Genomic DNA, 6980 nt, shown 5'->3' on the forward strand with positions numbered 1-6980 from the left:
ACCAACCTTTCTTCTTCTTCTTCCTCGCACGACAACACCACCCCCCTCCCTTCGATTTTCTTTCTTCTTTCCTCCCAGGCGCACGCCGCCTCCGTTCACTGTCCAATCCCGCGAACGCCGCGACTCCCTTCACTGCCTCATCAGATCGCCGCCGTGCCTTATTCGTTGCTCAGATTCGAAGTCATCGCCGCTCGTCCAACCGATTTCTCCTCCATTCGCGACCGCGTTGCCCAGCTGAGGGCGTCGTTTTTGTTCGTCTACTGCCGCTTTGCCGGAAACCCATCGTTTCAAGCCTTCAGCCTAGCTCGTCGTTTGTTCGATCCGTCCAGCCGCCGCTCCCTCGCGCCTCATAGGCCCAGACCCGATCAACTACCGCCTCTTCACGTTTCGCCAGACCCAGATCCGTCGTCGGTCGTTTACCTTGTCGCCATCGGATCTGTTCTAGGTAAGGTTGAGGTAGTTCAGTTCGATCTCCTAGCCATTAATGTTGGGTTTCGTCATCTTGATTCATAGTTGTTGGGTTTTTATTTGAAGGTGAGTTTTAGCAAAGCTTGGACTTAGAGGGAGCGTCGTCAAGGGAGGTTGGAAGTGATCTTCATCCTTTGGGTAAGTTTTTGGATATTTTGGACTTGGGTCCGAAGTTTCACTGTTATGGTTGAACTGAAATTATTTGAGTTGTTTTCAGAATTAGGATCGCTACTTCGAGTTGTTGCCATAGTTTGGCCGTCTGATTTTTGTTATCCGTAGAGTTTCGTTTGAGGTAAGTAATCTTACCACTGGAACTGTCCACGGGCCAAGCTTTAGTTTTATGCTAGCATGATGAGTGTATGTTATGGTAAATGTTAGCATGTTGATTGATAGTACGACCTGAATCAAAGTATGTTCTAGCACGAGTTCTGATTTGTTTAAATATACACCTAGGCACTTGATTATTAGTATGAGGTGGTATGTGTTTCCATATATTGGTATTTGATCTGCTAATATTGAGGCATACTTGTATGATGTGGATCTATGATGTTAAGGTATACATGAATGTTGTAGAATATGTTGTTGAGGATTATGTGTATGTGGTAGAGTCATGGTATCGAGGATTACATGTATGTCATAGATTCGTAAGGTGTTTATTTTGGAATGTTGAGACTGTGTGAATGTCCTCTTTGATTAGTTAGATGCTCACCAGTTTGTGTTTCCTTCGAGATTTACCAGTTTTGTGTTTCCTTCGGAATTCACCAATTTTGTGTTTCCTTTGGGATTCACCAGTTTTGTGTTTCCTTCAGGATTCATCAGTTTGTGTTTCCTTCGGGATTCATCAGTTTGTGTTTCCTTCGGGATTCACCAGTTTGTGTTTTCTACGGGATTCACCTGACGTAGTGGGCATACTTAACTACAGTAGGATAGGACTCAGTCTCTTACCTGTTTCATGTGTGTATATGTGCCATAGGTAGGTATCTAGAGGACATAGATGCCTAGTCTGACCCCAGTGATAGGGTTACTTACAGAGTATTTCATACTCATTCTTTCTTATATTGATGTTTCAGGTAAGGTTAGAGATGCACTGGCGATCGCACAACGGAGTTCGTGATCGTGCCACTGGGACTAGTTTTTACGCTTCCGCATCATGAAATTTAGAGTCCTTATTTTTCCCTTAATGTTTAGTTTTACTGTTTGAATCTTCTTATTAAGGATTGTTTTTTTTATATATTTTTAATAGTCTTTACGAATTATGGGTACCTTATTATTGTTTTAATAATTGTATTTAATAAATGGCTTTTAAACTTCTCTTGTCTATTTAGCATCTATTTCAACATAATTGAGCGTCGTTTCAAATCCTATGCATGCATTTATTTTAGTAATGACCTAACCTAAGTCCTAAGGGGTCGGGTCGTTACACTCCAAGTGCTAAAAACCAAGAACATAACATACGAAAACACAAATCAACCATGCCAAACTGCTAGAATGCTCCTGATCGTGACAACTAAATATCAAGAGGGCTAACAAGAAGAATATGGATATACAAAATTAAAATAACAAAAAAAAAAAAAGAATTAAATGTATCAGTGAATAAGAATTTAATTAGTAACATGATTAGGCTTGAAATGATACATAAGTTATCCACGAATGATTTTGATAAATGCGAGTATTGTAGTTAGGCTAAAATTACTAAAACTCCGCAAAAATCTGTACTTAGAAGTTATGAGCCTCTAGATTTGATTCATTCTGATGTTTGTGAATTTGATGGCATCTTAACTAGGAACAGTAAAAGATATTTCATTACTTTTATTGACGACTGCTTTGGTTTTACTTTTGTATACTTGCTGAAAAATAAAAGTGATGCTTTTTCAAACTTTTTGTTTCTGAAATAGAGAATCAGTTTAATAGAAAGGTTAAAAGACTTCGTAGTGATAGGGAAATCGAGTACGACTTGGACAGTTTTAATGAGTTCTTTAACTCACATGGAATAATACACGAAAAGACTACACCTTATTCTCCTGAAATGAACGGAAAAGCTGAAAGGAAAACTAGAACTTTAGTTGAGCTAGTAGTTGCTATTTTACTTAGTTCAAGAGTCGCGTCTTATTGGTGGGGTGAAATCATCCTTACCGTGTGTTATGTCCTAAATAGAATCCCAAAATCTAAAAACAAAACTTCACCTTACGAAATTCTCAAGAATAAGAAATCAAACTTGTCCTACTTTAGAACTTGGTGTTGTCTAGCCTTTGTAAGGATTCCAGACCCAAAAAGGAGAAAGTTGGCTAGTAGAGCTTACGAATATATCTTTATAGGTTATGCCTTAAATAGTAAAACCTACAGGTTCTATGATCTAGGGAACCAAATGATCATTGAGTCAAATGATGCCGACTTCTTTGAAGATAGATTTCCTTTTAAATCAAGGAATAGTAGGGATCTGGATCAAGTGGTATAACCCTAGTTAGAAATCTTAAGGAAATTGACCCAGAACCTAGAAGAAGCAAAAGAGCTAGAATCACCAAAGATTTTGAAAATGGCTTCCTGACCTACAATGTAAAAGAAGACCTTAAAGATCTGAAAGCTTCCCTGTCCTCTGTAGATGCCAACCTATGGCAAGAAGCCATAAATGATGAGATGGACTCACTTATTGGAACTCTCTTTCGGTTGATTCAAAGGTTACAAGTGGCTATATCTTTAATATAGCTAGCGGAGTTGTCTTTTGGAAGTCCAAAAAACATATTATTTTAGTCCAATCTACAATGGAGTAAAAAATGATAGCATTAGCGACAGCTAGTGAAGAAGCAGGCTGGCTTAGAAGTCTGCTATAAGAGATTCCTTTATAGAAAAAGCTGGTACCAACCATATTGATCCATTACGATAGTACTACAGTATTCGCAAAAGTTCAGAACCGTTACTACAATGGAAAGAGACGTCAAATACGTCATAAGCACAGTGCCATTAGAGAGTTTCTCACTACTGGTGCAGTTAGAGTGGATCACATACAGACTGATGAAATGGTAGATCATTTGACGAAAGGACTAGCCAGAGAAAAGGTTTTCAGAACCTCAGAAAGGATGTGACTCATGCCTATAAAAAGATGAATCACAGTGAGGAAAACCCAACCTGTAGACTGGAGATCCTAAGAAATAGGTTCAATGGATAATAATTGATCACGAGTGATGTATAGTAAGTCATGCTAAACCAAACACAAAGTTTCATTCCTATGACTTAAAGTCTGAGCATGATATCCTGAAGCATAAGAAAGGTTGAACTTAGTTTTTAATGAGATCTATACTTGATGACAAGTGGGGTACCTAGCTACAAGAGTACTCTTAATAGACTCACCTGTGTGAATGCAGAATGAGGGCCGCTTCCTATGGAGTTTTTAGGAAAACTCTCTAAAGCATTCACTAAACCGGGATACACGTGCTAGGCCTTAAAGCACGAGCTTTCATACGACACCCTAATAACACTCTGTGTGAGATGCTGTTAGAGATAAAGTTCAAAACCAAGGGTTACTCTAGTAAATTCTGAAGCATCTACACTATGTAAAGGTTCAAGTCGTAAGACACCTTTGCTTATACATAGTGTTGTATAGACTAAAATTACTCGATGAAATCTTTTTCTCTCTTTCTCTTTTTGATTAAATTTCCAACTGGGAATTGTTGGGTGAAAATTTAACTTTCAAAACAAGAGGGAATGAACATTTTAGTTAGAGAATCCCACATTGAAAAATTTGGTGTCGGAAGCCTCTTTTATGTACTTCAATCTTGAGTTTTGGGTTTGGGCCCCAAGGGAGTGTGAAAAATCATTTGCTTGCAATGAAAGGTAGATCAAGATATGTTTATGAATTCGGAAGATAAAATTCTAAAAAATAAAATTTTAGTTTTTGGAAATAAAGGAAGGTAAAGAAAACGAAAAGATAAAATTAATTCAAATTGGATATCGCAAAATTAGAGATTAAAAATTTAGAAGATATAGAAAGATATTTAGTTACACTTTCTATCATGTGGGCAAAGTGTTCGTTTGAAATGTTATTACTATTAGTAATATGTTGGGAAATAGTTAAAAATAAGGCTATCAAGTTTTTACTTTTCAAAACTAGCACGTTTTTAGAAACTTTTTTCTCAGTTTATTTCGAGCAAGATCAATCAGATTTAGTTAAAAAAAAATAACTTTTAATATCTTATTGATTGTTTTGGTGAAATGTTGGGCAATATTAACCTTGGGATTCTATTAATTTTTTCAAATATTATATAATTTTTCAAATTTTATATCAAATTTTGCATCTTTTCGATTTTTCTCCAACGGATTATTTTTTGTAAATCTTATATCAAATTTTTACATAAATTTTCAAATATTTTTCTTAATTTATGTTTCAACAATTATATGAATTTCTAAATTTTCAAATGAATTTACCAAATATGAATTTTCATATAGATCTCAAGTACACTGTGATTTCTAAATTTTGTAAAAGATCAAAATTTGCAAATAAAAAAAATTAAAATTTGGAAAAATATAAAGAATGCCAGTGTTAATTGGTCGAGATTTTACTAAGAAAATCCAAATATATATAATCTGTTAATTTTCCAAGATATACCGAGGTTATCTCTCAAATCTTATTTTTTGGGCAAAACTTGGAAAGATTTGAAAAATTAGGTAAGATTTGATATAAAATTTGAAAAAATTACCTAATATTTTAAAACATTGATAGAATCTCAGTGTTAATTGCCCAAGATTTCAACGAGAAAGTCCAAAACAATTGATAATTAGAAAAAGTTAAATTGTTATGTAAATGTTGGTGGATGGATTGAAAAAGATTATTGAAAAAGACTATTGTAACTAGTTCTAAAAAAAGTGTTAATTATGAAAGATGAAAAAGTTGAGAAGACTATTTCTGATGATTGATTCAATAAATAATAAATAATGGTTACAAGAAGGCTACATCTGGAATGTTTAATGTAATAACCTAGGATTTAAATTTGTTAATTTTTCTTTGGCCTTTTAGGGTTAGATATATAAACAACAAATCTGTTATTTGAATTTGTTAAATTTTTGGAAAAGATCCACCACAACTTAGAAGTTAACTTGTGTTAATTTAGTGTAGCAGGTTGAGATATTTAAATCAAATCCATGGCCAAACAGGTAAAATCCATCCTTAAAGAGAGGAACTCTTCAAGAAAACAATATTCTATGAAATAGATAATCTAAAGCTTCTAATTACAACCCTAAATGGGTTATTTATAGCCTAACAACAAAATAACATAATTAACTAATCAACCTAAATTAACAACTAAAATATATTAAACTTAAATATATTAATTATCTTATAATTCTCCTCATCATATTTAAAAAATGAAACTGGTCCTGGAGTTCGAAGTGATACAAGGACGCTTTTTCTTTCGACTCTTTGAGTTGGTAGGCTTTGATACAAGCACTGGAAAAAGGTAATCAGGTTAAATCCATAGCCAAACAAAGAAATCCTAGAAGAGAGAGCTCCCTCAAAGAACCAAATATTCCATATTTAAGTGGGTAATCAAAAGTTTCTAATTAAAATCTTAAATTGGCTATTTATAGCCTAACAACAAAATAACATAATTAACTAATTAATCTAAATTAACAACTAAACAAATACCTAAATATACTGATTATCCTATAATTCTCCTCATCAATATTTTAATAATTTTTAATTTCATTAAATTATATTTAAACTTAGATAAATATTACAAATTTACTTTAAACTTTAAACTTTAAAAAATAAATATTACTATTTTACCTTAAACTTTAAAAAATATACCGTAGATTCTTACTTTACGGTAGACTTTCGTTTAAAAAAACATTGAAAAATTATTCTCAAAAACATCTTATGAATTATAGAACATATATTTGGTATAAAATTGACATCATCCCAACAACGGCGGTGGAGCCAATTTTTTATTGAAAATTACATTTTTTTTACAGTGTTATTAATAGTCAAATTTGTCCACTAATTAAATTTGTAGCACCCAAAAAGTTAAAATCAGTTGAAAGCATAAAAAAAAAAAACCCCAAATTTATAAACGAGACACTATATAATTTCTTAAAAAAGATGATAAATAAATAAATAAAAGCGTGAGCGGCAGGATTCGAACCTGCGCGGGCAGAGCCCACATGATTTCTAGTCATGCCCGATAACCACTCCGGCACGCCCACTTGATGATGCTTAAATTAAATTTTTAATTATTATAATTATATATTTAAATAATACTTTATTTTTATTCATTTAACAAACTAACAAATTTACCAAGATTAATAGCAGTGTTGATTTTGACGACTAACGCCCGTTCTTCTTGACTCTCTTTTTCTTCTTTCTTCTTTATCTATTCTTCTATTGAGTTTTTTTTTTCAAATTTATTTTGACAACTTAATTCGGGATGTATTTGCTTTAACTTTTCAAGTATTTAATTTTAAAAATAAGTCATTTTTTTAAAAAAAAAGTGTTTTACAATTACTCAAAATAGCTTTTGAAATGC

At 33.3% G+C, this 6980-nt stretch overlaps 1 long non-coding RNA gene and 1 other non-coding gene across 2 annotated transcripts; one reads left to right on the forward strand and one right to left on the reverse strand.

Moving 5' to 3' along the window:
- On the forward strand, positions 1-1786 carry LOC120068029. The gene is made up of 4 exons (XR_005479073.1): positions 1-445; positions 535-606; positions 686-760; positions 1539-1786. It is a non-coding gene; the product is annotated as an uncharacterized LOC120068029 (long non-coding RNA).
- Positions 1787-6578: 4792 nt separating this feature from the next.
- TRNAS-AGA lies at positions 6579-6660 on the reverse strand. Its single transcript has one exon. It is a non-coding gene; the product is annotated as a tRNA-Ser (tRNA).
- Positions 6661-6980: the final 320 nt, after the last annotated feature.

The sequence above is a fragment of the Benincasa hispida genome, chromosome 12 (genome assembly GCF_009727055.1).
Source record: "Benincasa hispida cultivar B227 chromosome 12, ASM972705v1, whole genome shotgun sequence".
NCBI classification, from domain to species: Eukaryota; Viridiplantae; Streptophyta; class Magnoliopsida; order Cucurbitales; family Cucurbitaceae; genus Benincasa; species Benincasa hispida.